We start from the raw sequence: 15,624 nt of genomic DNA, 5'->3' as shown, positions 1-15,624 counted from the left end.
CTTCCTCTAGCATAATGCTTTCAAGGTTTATCCCTGTCATATGTTTTCCTTTTTATGGCTCAATAATAACTGACCATATGTATATATCATATTTTATCTACTGACTCATCTGTTGATGGACATTTGGGTTGTTTTCACTTTCAAGCTATTATGAATAATGCTTGTTTGAGCATATATGTACAAGTTTTTGTATGGATTTATGTTTTAATTATCTTGGGTATCCAGAATGGAATTGATGAGTGCTAGGGTAACTATATGTTTAACCATTTGAGGAACTTCCAAACTGCTTTCTGCAGTGACTGCACCATTTTGCATTCTTGCCATCAATGTATAAAGGTTCCAATTTCTCCACAGCCTTGTCGACACTTTGTTATTTTCAGTTTCTTTGATTCTTGCTATGCTGAAAAAAGTGAAAGTGTTAGTTGCTCAGTCGTGTCTGACTCTTTGCAACCCCATGGACTGTAGCCGGCCAGGCTTCTCTGTCAATAGGATTCCCCAGGTAAGAATATTGGAGTGGGTTGCCATTTCCCTCTCTAAGGGATCTTTCTGACCCAGGATAGAACCTGGGTCTTCTGCATTGCAGACAGATTCTTTACTGTCTGAGCCACCAGGGAAGCCCTCTTGTAATTCTAGTGAGTGGGAAATGGTATGTATGACATTTGATTTGGTTGTCTCTTCTAAATCAGGAAGTTTAAAGATACTCCCTTCAAATGTCCATATCAACCTCTTTATCTTAACACTAGTCATACATTTGTTAAACAATTCTTAAAAATAATTTGTTTTCAACTTGCACACACTTCCTAGAATAACAAGCTTGTTAAATGTACTCTCTGCTTAAAATAATGTTTGCTTTTGTTATTTAAAAAAAAAAGAATTAGTTCAGCTTTCACCAGTTATGCCTTAGTCCTAATCATCCATTAGCTGAGGGTTTTTACACTCAATGTCTTACTTGTCAAGTTTCTGTGGCTATAACACATGTCACTCTAGGGTTTGTCTACCATGATATCTGAATTTTTCAGTGTGCTGTGCGCTCTGGCTTTGCATCTTCTGAGATGCCAAGAGGGCCGAGAGGTGCCATGGCATCATCATCCCTACACAACTTCTCCTAGAGATAAAGGCCAAGCCTCAGCCAGATAATCCTGGGCCACACGTTCACAACAGGGAAAGATCAGCCAAGGACCACACACAATTAGTGTGACACAGTGGCTTTCAATTGGAACAACTCTGCCTCCCCAGGGAGCTTTTGGCAATGTCTAGAGACATTTTTGGTTGTCTACTGGCATCTAGTGGGTAGAAAACAGGAATCACTGAACATCCTGCAATGCACAAGATGGTTTCGGACAGCAAAGGCCCCACTATCTGGCCCTCACTGTCAAGAGTGTAAGGCTAAGAAACACTGGTGCAATAGGATATCAAAGAGGACTCTCCCGAGCCTTGATTTGCAGCGTATTTCGAAGGCTCTGGTTGACCTCTTTGGCTCAACTTCTGTAGTTGAGGCCCCAGGTGATAGTGGAGAACTATACTCCTATTAACAAATCATACTCAAAATCCCACCAGTAAAATTAAAAGAAAAGAAGAAAAATAATCCCCCAGTGACTTTAGTGAACTCTAGCCATCTATGAAATATGTATTGATAGACACTAGAGGGTAAGTGAAGAGGTTGACTTGTATGTGTCTGTATGTGTGTGTGTATATTTTATATAAAAATCATTATCATATAAATAAGTGTATCTAGACCAAAACAGAAGGCAAAATATAGAGGTGCATCTAGTATTTAATTTATAAAAATGTTATTTTTCTGTATTTTGTTGTATATGGGGTTTGTCAGACTTTCAAGTTTATAACTTGTGATTTCTCATTCTAAATAGATATTTACAGTCACACCTACTATGTATTAACTCTGTATGATTTTTCTTTCTTTTTAAAAAAGCTATATTTATTTTTGTTTATGGCTTCTCTGGGTGTTCATTGCTGCATGGGCCTTCTCTCATCTGGGTGGCAAGGCGTGGGCTTCTCATTGCAGGGGTTTCTATTGCTGCAGAACACGGGCTCTCGGTGCACGGGCTTCAATAGTTGCACTTCCGGGGCTCAAGAGCATAGCCTCATAGTTGTGGCACACACGGGCTTAGCTGCCCCTTGGCATGTGGGATCTTCCTGGATCAGGGATCGAACCCATGTCTCCTGCATTGGCAGGCAGATTCTTTACCACTGAGCCACTAGAGAAGCCCTGTATGATTTTTCATGAAAAGAACCCCCTATTGTAGAGCCTCAGGTCCCACAGTGATCTTCGCCAACACCACGTTCTGCCTTTCCCCATTGGGCACAGACTTGCTTATAATTAGACCCGATCCTCTGCTGCCCCAGCCCACTGCACACTAGCAGCTGTCCTCCCCTCTCCACTGATGCTTCGCCAGGGATTGCCCACAACCTCAGTTTGGCATATCCGAGCAAAAGTCAGCTCCCAGTCCCCATCTGCTCAGCGCTTGGTGGCATTTTACATCGTTGCCTGCTCTCTCCTCTGGGCTTTCAGACTCCAGGCCCTTCTGGTTTCCTCCCACCCTCCCTTTCCATCAGTCTCCAGGCTGCTTCTCCTCCTCTCTCCCACCTCTACCTTCTTATCTTCTCCCTCTGCAGTCCCTGTCCAGATGACCTCGTCCAGTCCCAGGCTGCAGGAATCCACACAGACTCCTGTGGTCCTCAAGGCACCAGCCCAGATAAGCCCCCAGAACTCAGACTTGTTTATCCAGCATTCTGCCCGGTATTTCTCTTTGCACATCTAAAGGCATCTCAAGCATCAGGTTCCAACCAAATTTTTGATCCTCTCCCACCTTGACCTGCTCTTACCTCTGGTCCTTCTCATCACAATGTAAGAAACTACCACCTACAGTCCCTGGTTGCTCAAGCCCCACATTCTAGGAGGCACCCTGTCTTTCAATCTCTAGCTCCAAATCCCTAACAACTTCTCCTGCCTCTTTCCCCCAAACATACCTAGCATCTCCCCACTTCTCTCCAGCTCCTCTCCCCTCTTACCTAAGTCACTGCCGCAGTGTCCAGACTAGGCTCTCTGCTTCCACTCTTGTCCTGCACAGTCAGTGAAGATCAGATCACGGTTTATATCATATTCAGAGGCAAATGCCCTGATCTGCCAGCCACTAGCATCCTGTTCTCTGGCCTGACTTCCTCATCTCTCATGCTTGCCCACATGCTCCAGGGGCACACTGGCCCTTCTCTAACTTGGACATGCCAAGCTCATTCTGCATCAGAGTTTGTGGTTGCTGCTTCCCCTGGCTGGAAAGTTCTTCCCCATGATCTTCTTGTGGCTGACTTCTCACTCTGGTCATCTCTTCAGAGAGGACTTTGCTAAGTAGCCATGTAACAATCTACCCCATGCTGCTGCTGCTGCTGCTAAGTCGCTTCAGCCGTGTCCAACTCTGTGCGACCCCATAGACGGCAGCCCACCAGGCTCCGCCGTCCCTGGGATTCTCTAGGCAAGAACACTGGAGTGGGTTGCCATTTCCTTCTCCAATGCATAAAAGTGAAAGTGAAGTCGCTCAGTCATGTTCGACTCTTTGAACCTATTTTAATTCTCTTCGATGCACTCATTACTGTCTGATACGTTCTCATTTATTTGTTTATTGCCTTTCTCCCTACTATAATGCAAACTCCATGAGAGCAGAGACTTATGTTTTATATACCCCTGTGCCTAGTATATTGAATGGTTACTTAGTGTTAATTGCTCAGTTGTGTCTGATACTTTGCGACTCCATGGACTGTAACCCGCCAGGTTCCTCTGTCCATGGAATCTTCTAGGCAAAAAAACTGGAGTGGGTAGACATTCCCTTCTTCAGGGGATCTTCCTGACACAGGGATTGAACCCGGGTCTCCTGCATTGCAGGCAGATTCTTTACCATCTGAGCCACCATGGAAGAATATTGAATAAACACTTATACAAATGAATGAATGAATGAATCTCTTTTATAGATGGGAAAACCAAAGCACAGGGGTAAGTCCTGAGGCCAAGGTGCCATGACTCTAAGTCATAGAGCCAGGGTTAGAGCCCAGGCAGGCAGTCTTTCGGGTCCATGACCTTAACCACTGTAACATCCTGCTTTTCTCCACCCACTAGGCGCTGACCTGGTTATCATTAGAGCCCAGAAGGGCAGGAGAATACAGAGTTGCTCTTCTGTCTTGGATCCAAGGGAGACCCTTCCTGGAACAACCTAGCGGAGTGCTTTAAATACTGGAGTGGGTAGCCATTCCCCTCTCCAGGAGATCTTCCCGATCCAGGGATTGACTGTGTGTCTCCTGCACTGCAGGCAGATTCTTTACCACCTGAGCCAGAAGGGAAGCCCCCTTAAATACTAGAAAGTGAAACAGAGGGGAACTTCCAGAGTCATTTGCAATCCACTCCTCTCCTGATGGAAACTTCAAGCCTGCAGCTGACTCTGACCAACCTGCTCATCAAGGCTTCCCAGAGATTCTGAGCAGACACCCTCATCTTCATCAGACTCAAAGCAAACCAGGTCCAGTTCACAGCAGGAGTATCTGAGTTGCCTTCCGGAGCCAGCGGGGCACACCCAGAGGCTGCCAGTTTGGGATTTATGAGGTCCCTCCCAAGGTGAGCGTGAGGGAGCCGGGGAGCCAGCCACCACTCCTTGAGAAAGCAGTTTCCTTCCCCTTCAAGCAGCACACTCTCAGAGCGTGGTCTCAGGGTTCCTGAGTCTGAGGTAATTTGTTTTTGCTGCATTTGATGAAATATTGTGGCCTATTCTTTCCAGTCCTAAGTCACTTCCTGAAGTTAAATTTGCCTGCAGAGCAGCTTTCTGATAGAGGTAATGGATAGGGGGACCACTGGGGGATTCATTTCTGTTAATCTAAGGACTTAACAGTAGCTCCAGCCCACCCCCACCCCCCACCCTTCTCCCCTCACCCCCCAGGAACTAGTTGGTTGGGTTTTTTTCTTTCCTTTTTCTTGATCCCTAGTAAGACGGAATGCGTTTCACGCATTGTAGACATTCCCCCTTATGTTTTCTGTTCAGCGTGTGACAGTACTAACGAAGAATGAAAGGGTTATATAGATCCTTGGAACTGAGTATTTATAAGCTCACCGCTTGGAGAAATTACTAATCGTTTTAGCAAAGGTTATTCATTTGGAATCTTTTGATTTAAAGACACATGCCTCCCTTTCAGATGTAATTTCTGTGAAATGATAATAATTCAGCCGTTGGTGGAAAGAGCAGTAAACCCATATATCAAGATCTCATTCCAGCTCTCTCCCATTTCTATTTCTGACACACAAAAAAGGGCAACATATTAATAAAAGAGAAATTCAGAATTTATTTTCACTTGTAGTTGACACAACTAAGAACTACTGTAAAAAAGATTATTTATTTTTTTGACCTTTGTCTTTTTTTTTTTTTTTTTGCTGAAAGGGAACTAAGAGCAAACTATCAACCTTGGCAAACTTGAATTAACCATGATTAGATTTCTTTACATAATGTCTTCTTAGGAATGATTAGGAATGCTTAGGAATGATTATTAGCAAGCAAAAACATATACAGGTGTATGTACTTTAATATTGGCATGTAAAAGTCATTGTTTAAATATGGAGAAAGATAAATCTTAGGGATATCAGAAAATCTGGGATCAGCTGAGCTAAAATTTAAATTAAATGGGTGTGTTCATGTATGTGCCTCCCCCATTTGTTTGAAAGTTGTAGTATCCAGCAGACATTTACTGATAAGGGCTTCCCCAAATCAAGGACTGAGGTCATTACTGGGAAGGTCAAAGGCAATGCTCAGTTGAGTAGAGATCCATGGAATCATGCCCAGTGTGCAACTATATTCATCTTAATCAAAGACAACAGAAGATCTCAGAGCTGGAAGGGCCCTTAAAGTCATCTAATCTCACCACCTTGTATTTAAAACATGGCTCTACTGATAACGCATTATCTTATGAGGGTGGAGAAGGAAGGAGTGCCTCTTGAACTGACCCAGTCTGTCTGGGGTGTGTGGTAAACTTCTTGATTACTTAATATTATCTATTATCTGCCAGTGAAAAGGTTTGACCACAAATAAAGCAGAATGCCTAGATGGGATCCCTTGTTAATTGCTGAGCAACTGAACTGAACTGAACAATGCCTAAGACTGAGAAATCTGTTGTCCAGTCACTCAGTCCTGTCTGACTCTTTGTGATCACATGGACTGCAGCATGCCAGGCTTCCCTGTCCTTCACTATCTGCCAGAGTTTGCTCAGACTCAGGTCCATTGAGTTGGTTATGCCATCCAACCATCCCATCCTCTGTCACTCCCTTCTCCTGCCTTCAATCTTTCCCAGCGTCAGGGTCTTTTCCAATGAGTTGGCTCTTCGCATCAGGTGGCCAAAGTATTGGAGCTTCATCTTCAGCATCAGTCCTTGCAATGAATATTCAGGACTGATTTCATTTAGGATTGACTGTTTTGATCTTCTTGCTGTCCAAGGGACTCTCAAGAGTCTTCTCCAGCACCACAGTTCAAAAGCATCAATTCTTCAGCACTCAGCCTTCTTTATAGTCTGACTCTCTCATCTGCTGGAGAAGGAAATGGCAACCCACTCCAGTATTCTTGCCTGGAAAATCCCATGGATGGAGGAGCCTAGTGGGCTACAGTCCATGGGGCTGCAAAGAGTTAGACATGACTGAGCGACTTCACTCACTCAGTCTCTTATCTGCACATGACTACAGGAAAAACCATAGCTTTGAATATATGGACCTTTGTCAGCAAAGGGATGTCTCTGCTTTTTAATATGCTGTCTATGTTTGTCATAGCTTATCTTCCAAGGAGAAAGCATCTTTTAATTTCGTGGCTGCACTCACCATCCGTGGTGATTTTGGAGCCCAAGAAAATAAAATCTGTCACTGTTTCCACTTTCTTCCCATCTATTTGCCATGAAGTGATGGCACCGGATGCAAGCGAAATTTGAATGTCTGCTAAAGGCAGATGCTTCTTGAGTAAGGAGGGGTAGGGATGAGGAAATGGTGATACCCAAGAAATCTCAATATCCCCTGCCAGGTTTCCGGCAGGTCCTGGGCAGCTGAGCTTGGGCTTCAGGTAAAAATTCATGTTATCACTACCCTGGTCTAACTAGAAATCACTCAAAATGCTGGCAAAGTCTCCCAGCACATCAGTGGAGGGCAGGAACGAGCTCCGATGGTGGAATCAAGGACAGTGGGCAGGAGTTGAAGCTCTTTGTGGCCAGATGACAACCAGACATGGTGATTATAACTCCACGGAGTTATAACTCAGGGATCCCGCTCATGAGTGCTCCCATCTTAAAAACACCACGGGGCTCACAGATGGCAGCAGAGCCTTCAAATTACCCCTTGTAAGTATCATGAAGTCTCTTGCAAGTGCTATTCAGATGCATTTGTGAACTAAGAGGAGCCATTCTTCTGGATCTGAAAGCCAATTGTTTACCACTTATCGGGTTTTAAAAAGTTTTCCCGTTTATTTACAGAGAGTGACTGATTTGATTGACTTGTTCAGTGCCTTGAATTTCATAGCAAAACTCAAACAATGACCACTAAGGTCTGAGTTGTATGGTGAGGATTTTGGCAGCTGAGTCCACATACCCAAGGATGAAGTCCAAAGCTGTTTTATTTCCGCCCTGGTCACATTTTTAAAAAATTTATTTTTATTTTTGGCAGCACTGGGTCTTTGCTGTGGCGAGAGGGCTTTCTCTAGTAGCAGGGCACAGTCAGTCATAGTTGTCCCCAGGCATGTGGAATCTTCCCAGACCAGGGATCAAACTGTGTCTCTTGCGCAGACAGGTGGATTCTTAACCACTGGACCATGCCCTGGTCACATTTTTATCCAAAACGTCCTACTTTTTGAAGGAAAGGGCTGGCTGGCGTTTAGTCTGCTGGAACTCCGGGTGGCTACCTGCGCAGGTTATACGGCACACCTTAAAGGACAGGCGTGCCTCTTCTCTCTGATTCCTTTGGCTAGAAGGATGCACTTTCCTGACAAATGAAACCTGGGAATCTCTCTTCCCTCTAATTTGCATGAGAGAATTAGGCAGAGGGCCTAGGAGGCTTAGGGCCTCTTGTACTGTTCATCTGGGGTCACAGAGCTGCTACACAGCTCCACGCAGATAGCGTAATCGCCACCACGTTCAACATGGAAATTACTCTGTAATTGAACTCTATTAGACGCTAAGGTTGAGCCTCCCTGAAGGAAGAACTGTGAACATTTGGGACTATTATCTGGGAAATTTAGCTTTAAAAAAAAAAAATTCATTTGAAATATTTGGGTGATTTATTTAAAAAGTGCTTTCCCAGAAGTTTAAAATATTCAAAGAATGACCTAATTCTTCCTTTCTACTGATATGTAGGCACACATCCTATAAGACACACAGTCTATCCTAATTGCTTAGGCATTGAATTTCAGTGCTTTCTGGAGAAAGAAGTCAGATTGAATCAATAAAAGAGAAAAGTCAAGGTCCCTGGCCTGGCTGCTCTCCTGAGCTGCCCCGTGTTGCATCTCCAGCCACCTGCTGGACCCTTGAACTTGGACGTTTGTAGATACTGCCAGGCTCGGCTAACTCAGTGCTCCTATCTCCCCTCTACTACTAAATGGCTTCCCCTCCTAATTCCCTGATTTGGTGCTCACAGCCACCTTCCTTCCTTTTGTCCTGAAGACCCACGAGTCCTCAAGGCGCGCTGGACATTCCCTTGCACTATCTCTCACACTCCACCCTTTCTTCAATTCCCATTGCCTCCAAACCCCTGCTGCTTCAAGCCTGGGTGATTATAATAGCCTCCTAACTAATCGCCTACTTGTTTCTCCCCCTTCAATTCACTGCTGCCGCAGTAATCTCCCTAAAACACCATTTAATCATGCCAAACCCTTAATTAAAAATCTTCATTATCTCTTCATTACCACCAGGATAAAGTCCAAGCGCCTTAGTTTCCTTCCACTATCTGGCCTCAATCCACATTTCCAGTTTCTTGCCCACTATTTCCCCACAGTCTTTGGAGACGCCACTAAAACCAGTCTAGTCACACCATTCATCCACCTGGAATGATTTTTCCAGCCTGTCACTGAGATCTGTGTTCATTTTTTGAGGCTCGGGCCAAGTTCTCCTGCCTTTTGTGAGGTTTCTTACCTGAGTAACTAAGTCTTCCTCACAATTTCTAGAATACACAGTGTCTCAAGTCACAGCCTACCATGAGTCATTATTTAGTTCTACTTTGTGTGTATGCTTAGGACTTCCCTGGTGGCTCAGATGGTAAAGCATCTGCCTACAATGTGGGAGACCTGGGTTCAACCCCTGGGTCAGGAAGATCCTCTGGAGAAGGAAATGGCAACCCACTCCAGTACCCTTGCCTGGAAAATCCCATGGACAGAGGAGCCTGGTAGGCTTACAGTTCATGGGGTTGCAAAGAGTCGGACACGACTGAGCGACTTCACTTTCACTTTGTGTGTATGCTTAGTTGTGTCCAACTCTTTGAGACCTCATGGACTGTAGCTTGCCAGGCTCCTTTGTCCATGGGGTTTTCCCCTCAAGAAAACTGGAGTGGGTTGCCGTTTCCTTCTCCAGGGGATCTTCCCGACCCAGGGATTGAACCTGCATCCCCTGCATCTTCTATATGGGCAAGCAGATTCTTTAGAACTGAGCCATCTGGGAAGCCCCCTACTTTGAAAATATGTGTCTTAAGATCAGGAATAGTTCCAGATGCATGTTTACATCTCCCTCTCATTAGAATCGGGCTTCCCTTGTGGCTCAGCTGGTAAAGAATCTGCCTGCAATGCAAGAGACCTGGGTTCGATTCCTGGGTCAGGAAGATCCCCTGGAGAAGGGAACAGCTACCCACTCCAGTATTCTGGCCTGGAGAATTCCATGGTCTGTATAGTCCATGAGTTCACAAAGAGTCGGACACGACTGAGTGACTTTCACTTCATTCATTCATTAGAATCACACCACCACTTACTGCCTGTCATACCCAATAAACACCAATTATGATGGGATTTGGTTTTAAGATATTTGCAGTTTGATGGCCAAAGGAAATAACTGTTATAGTGTATCCATTGTGATCAATCCCTATGCATGCCTGGCATGTCAGATTATAAAAGGAATTCACTTGGTGTGGACGAGTGCTCAGTTAAATTCAACCAAGCCCAGAGAGATATAATAAGGGAAGAGAAATGCTGGGGAAATAATTTGCAAGGAAAGACTGCACTCCTCTCCACCTATGAGGACTAAAGAATACAGTGGAGGAGATCCTCGTGCATAGTTGAAGAATGGAAGAGGTTGAGCAGAAGCAGGCACAATCATGTTCAGAACTGTGTATCTCTGCCCTTCTTTGCTACACTCGCCCGAGGCAGGCACAGTCCACCAGGCATGGAGAAGCATCAGGTAGTTCTTTGGATTTTCTCTTGCATTTTAGTTCGGATTACAATATTGATAGCTTGTCCTAAAGAGGCTTTGCTGTTGTTCAGTCGCTAAGTCACGTCTGAGTCTTTGCAACCCCATGGATTGCGGCATGCCAGGCTTCCCTGCCCTTTGCCATCTCCCAGGGTTTGCTCAAACTTATGTCCATTGAGTTGGTGATGCCATCCAACCATCTCATCCTCTGCCTCTCCCTTCTCTTTTTGCCTCCAACCTTTCCCAGCATCAGGATCTTTTCCAATGAGTCAGCTCTTCACATCAGGTGACCAATCTTCACATCAGGTGACCAATCTTCACATCAGGTGACCAAAGTATTGGAGCTTCAGCTTCAGCATCAGTCCTTCCAATGAATATTCTTGCCTTGAGAACCCCATGAACAGTATGAAGAGGCTTTGGTGGTTTTAGAGAAAACAACCCTATAGTATCTTCCCTGTTCTCTGCAGCCAGGAGTACATGTTATGTCAAGGGCTTTTCCCTCCAACGCTTCACCTCGATTCATGGTATCCCCCAGGGGTGAAGAGCTCTCCTTGACTCTGCCAAGTCCTGAGAATGGGCACTCAGATCTCACCTGCCAGCATCACGGGAGGGAAAATTTTCCTTAGAGTCATTTGAGAAGAGAACGCCTCTTTTCTGTCTTCTCTCACTTTCCTCCCACTTTGGGGGAAGAAACGTCAAACAAACAAACAAAAAAACCACCAACAACTTCATAAGGAAAGCAGTACCAGATAGTTGAGGATGTTGGGTCTTCTTTATTCTTTTCCTTTTTCTATCTCCCCAACCCCCTTACTTCTCTTTAAACACATTTCACTGGAGAACAGGAATCTGGGCCACTTGGGCATTAGCATTACTTCTAAAAGCCAGAGGTGCACATGATCACCTCTACAGTTGGCATGACCTGGGCACTAGCCTGAAGCCTTCCTATATCATTCGTGTCCCACCAGACTGCTGTCACTCGAAGGAGCCCCCAAGGATGAGATGATGCCCTCTGACCCACTAGTCTCATGTTCCCCAAAGGGTCTTACCATGCGGGCTTTTGTTTGTTTCTCCTAATAAAACATCAAAAATGGTATTTTAGTCAATGAGACCTGAGGTCATACTATGTGTGCAAGAGACCCAGAATACATCATTTTCAAGAGTTTGAAATCATTCTGAGCAGGTGAACTGACACTCACGTGACCTATCTCCAGGTTAAGGTGACATATAAACACTTTTATAAATGATAGATGCAATGGAGTATGTGGCTTAATGAAATAATCTGTGTTAGAAGGTGTCTTGGGCTGTGCTTAGTTGCTCAGTCATGTCCAACTCTTTGCGACCCCAAGGACTGTAGCTGCCCCGGCGCTCCTGCCCCACCAAGGCTTCTCTGTCCATGGGGATTCTCCAGGCAAGAATACTGGAGTGGGTTGCCATGCCCTCCTCCAAGGGATCTTCCCAACGCAGGGATGGAACCCACATCTCCTGCATTGAGGCAGATTCTTAGAAGGTGTCTTAAAAGAGGTAAATTTGAATGAGATTTTGATGCAGATGGGAGAAAGTGGAAGAGAGTGAGTAGTGTATAGAATGATACATGGCTGAGTCAGAGTAATTCCTATAAGGAAGACAGGAGTTTGATTAAGAAAGGATTCTGGATGAAAGTTCACGTTCTCATCAAGCTTGAAACACAGTTTTAATCTAATCTATCTTTATGTGCATGGCAACCAGCACAGTGCCAGGCACAATAAATGGGCAACAAATGGCTAATAAATTAATGCACAAGAAACTACTTAATTGCAGGATCAAATACATCTAAGAAAAAAATAACTAGTGTAGGACTTCCCTGGTGGTCGAGTGGCTAAGACTCTCTGCTACCACTGTTGGGGGCCCGGGTTCGATCCTTGGTCAGGGAACTAGATCCCACACGCCACAACTAAGAGCTTGCATGTCCCAACTAAAGATCCCACACACTGGAACTAAGACCCAGGGTAGCCAAATAAATAAATATTTTTTAAAAGTTAACGAGTGTATTTCTAGCTTTCTTCTATCTTAGCATAAGTTTCTTTTTTCCTTCTCCTATTGCCTGCTGCTCATCTTTTTGACTTTGTGACAGGGTTGAGTGGCAAATGGAAATGCCCAGATTACTATCACTATTATACACACATCGATAATGTTCTACTTGACTCATGGAGGGTGTGAAATCAAAATGCCTCATGAACTTTGGTCCCTCCATAGCAGAGAGGCTATGTCAATGCTTGAGAGGTAATATCAATAAAGCATGTTTAAAAGCGTTTGGTTATTGGATGGACATTAAGATCCTTAGACACCTACCATTCATGTTCCAGATTATTTTTATTCTATAGGGAATTTCTCTATAAAAAAATTCAACTCACCCAGGGTTTTTTTCCCAGATCAAAGTAATAGTTTTCATGATCCTGTCTCATCTGTGTACAAACTTCATATAACATAACCTCTCAGTGTAAAGAGAAGACCACAACAATTCCACTCCACTTGGAAGGTCATCCATAGCGCATAGAGCAGAAATATGAGCAGAACGCTCATTCTTTAGAGGGGAAAAAATAAGGAGGGCTTTCCCTCTGTGTGACCTTGGAAGTCGCCATAGTAACTGTGCTAATTAGCAGACTGAGTCTGAAGATGGGGGGAGGGTGTATGCTCCCTGACCTCCAGGCACATGAGTGCCACCTAGTGGAAATCCCACTTCAATACTTTCCAAGTAAAACAAGCCCAACTTGATTCATTTCACTTCCCTTTGAAAAGGATTACTTTAAGTTCACACAGGGATATAATTTTAAATATTTTAACAAAGATTCTAACTTAGAGGTCAAAATACTGAGTCAGGAAATTAAAAAATCCAACCAATACTTTGTATCACCATTTAAGATTTCACATATTTTCAAAGCCTGAAATGCAGAAGAAGTGAAGTGAAGTCACTCAGTCGTGTCCGACTCTTTGCTACTCTTCATGGACTGTAGCCTACCAGCTCCTCCATCCATGGGATTTTCCAGGCAAGAATACTGGAGTGGGTTGCTATTTCCTTCTCCAGGAGATCTTCCCTGACCCAGGGATTGAACCTGGGTCTCCCGCATTGTAGGCAGACGCTTTACCGTTTGAGCCACCAGGGAAGTCCAGGGTTCTATCCCTGGGTGGGGAAGATCCCCTGGAGGAGGGAATGGCAACCCACTTCAGTATTCTTGCCTGGAAAATCCCATGGACAGGGGAGCCTGATGGGCTACAGTCTATGGGGTTGCAAAGAGTCGGACACGAGTGAGAGACTAACATATTTTCATAAGTGCTGATATATTTTTCAAATATAAGGAACACTTTCAAAACTCGGGAAGAAAAACAAAATAGGTATGGATGAGTGGGTGAGAACAGGGTGCAAGGGGACAGAAAGGAGGCCTTTCATTATATACTATGTTGTTTGTGGTCAAACCACATGAATGTATTGTTAATCACTAAATAAGATTCTAAAAAGTCTGCATCTATTCATTTTGCAAGCAGCTGTGTCATTTCAGCAAAAACAGTAACACTTTTCACATTAAATTTATTTGCTAATTTGCAAAGAAAAATGCGTCCTCGTCATGAGGTTAAAGAGTTTTCTCCATGTGAAAGCACTTGTCTGCTGGACATAGATGGCATACATAGAAACTTCATCTCAATCACAAACACACACACACTCCCCTCCTCTGAGTTGCTTGCATCTTATGTGGACACACATCTCAACTATTGATTTTTTTAGAAAACACTTATGTCAACGGTCCTCAACTTCCTTGAACAAGTACTACCAAGTACTTCACTTAATTTGGTCCTTGGACACACTCACTGAAAAAGTAAATGGATGTTGAAAGTTACAAAGCAAAGCTCAAAGAACATGTCCTCCAGGTTGCCACAATGGCTGAAAGAAGACTTCCATTTATCTCCTGCAACACAGAGAGAAAAGACGCGTGGAATCCTGAGCCCAAAGCTGCTTATTGTGGTGACAAAGACGGGAACCCAGAAATGTCAGGCTGACCTTGTCAATGCTCGTGTGATACCAGGCCACAGTCAGTGTGTTCAGGGTGGCAGACAGGGTAACGCCTTCCATCACATCCCTAAAAGTATGCTGATTTGCTTTGAGGTCATTTTATAAAAAGTTGAACTGTCTGGTTTTAAAAATGTGGAAAATATTGCGTAGTCCTGAAGACTTTCTGCCTCTACGTGTGATTTAATTTTTTCTGCCTACAGACCACTTTGCTGTTGTTTGCTTGTTGTGATGTCTGATTCTTTTGCGACCCCATGGACTGTAGCCCACCAGGCTCCTCTGTTCATGGGATTCTCCAGGCAAGAATACTGGAGTGGGTAGCCATTCCCTTCTCTAGGGGATCTTCCCCACCCAGGGATCAAACTCGTGTCTCATGCTTGGCAGGTGGATTCTTTACCACTGAGCCACCTTGTGATTAAGTAAAAGGCCCTGGAGATTCCACAATTGTTTCCACAAAATTGAAACAAAGCATTACACATAAGCAAACTCGTCAGCTTATGCTAAGCAAGTGGGTGCAATTTTTTAAAGTTCATTTTGAAATTTTGGACCAGCTTGTTCAAGTGAATAAAAAAACACAGAACCACCATATCAATGTCGTTTGCATTTTGGATGAATATTTGGAAAAAATACAATTCTGTCCTATTTAAAGCATAATAATAGAAAATCCTAAAGGAAATCAGTCCTGAATATTCATTGGAAGGACTGATGCTAAAGCTGAAACTCCAATACTTTGGCCACCTGATGCGAAGAGCTGACTCATTTGAAAAGACCCTGATGCTGGGAAAGACTGAAGGCAGGAGGCGAAGGGGACAACAGAGGATGAGATGGTTGGATGGCATCACCAACTCCATGGAGATGAGTTTGAGTAAACTCCAGGGGTTGGTGATGGACAGGGAGGCCTGGCGTGCTGCAGTCCATGTGGTTGCAAAGAGTTGGACACGACTGAGCAACTGAAATGAACTGAACTGAATAGAAAATAAAAATACATGTTTGAGATTCTGCATATTTTAACTAGATGGATCACAGATTGTGGCCTAAACATGATCTAATTTTTTCCTTTTTTAAAATTAATTTTTATTGGTATATAGTTGATTTACAACATTATGTTAGTTTCTGCTGTACAGCAAAGTGAATCAGTTCATAATCCAATCTTACTAGTACTTGTTGGTATACCTTATGTG

At 44.0% G+C, this 15,624-nt stretch overlaps 1 non-coding gene across 1 annotated transcript; it reads right to left on the bottom strand.

The window, feature by feature from the left end:
• Positions 1–13,471: 13,471 nt before the first annotated feature.
• Positions 13,472–13,544, bottom strand: TRNAC-ACA (transfer RNA cysteine (anticodon ACA)). Its single transcript has one exon. It is a non-coding gene; the product is annotated as a tRNA-Cys (tRNA).
• Positions 13,545–15,624: the final 2,080 nt, after the last annotated feature.

This window comes from Giraffa tippelskirchi, chromosome 12 (genome assembly GCF_054371585.1).
Source record: "Giraffa tippelskirchi isolate mGirTip1 chromosome 12, T2T-mGirTip1v1.2.pri, whole genome shotgun sequence".
Taxonomy (NCBI): Eukaryota; Metazoa; Chordata; class Mammalia; order Artiodactyla; family Giraffidae; genus Giraffa; species Giraffa tippelskirchi.
Note: the sequence above shows the minus strand (reverse complement) of the source record. Positions and strands in the feature narration are given on the sequence as shown.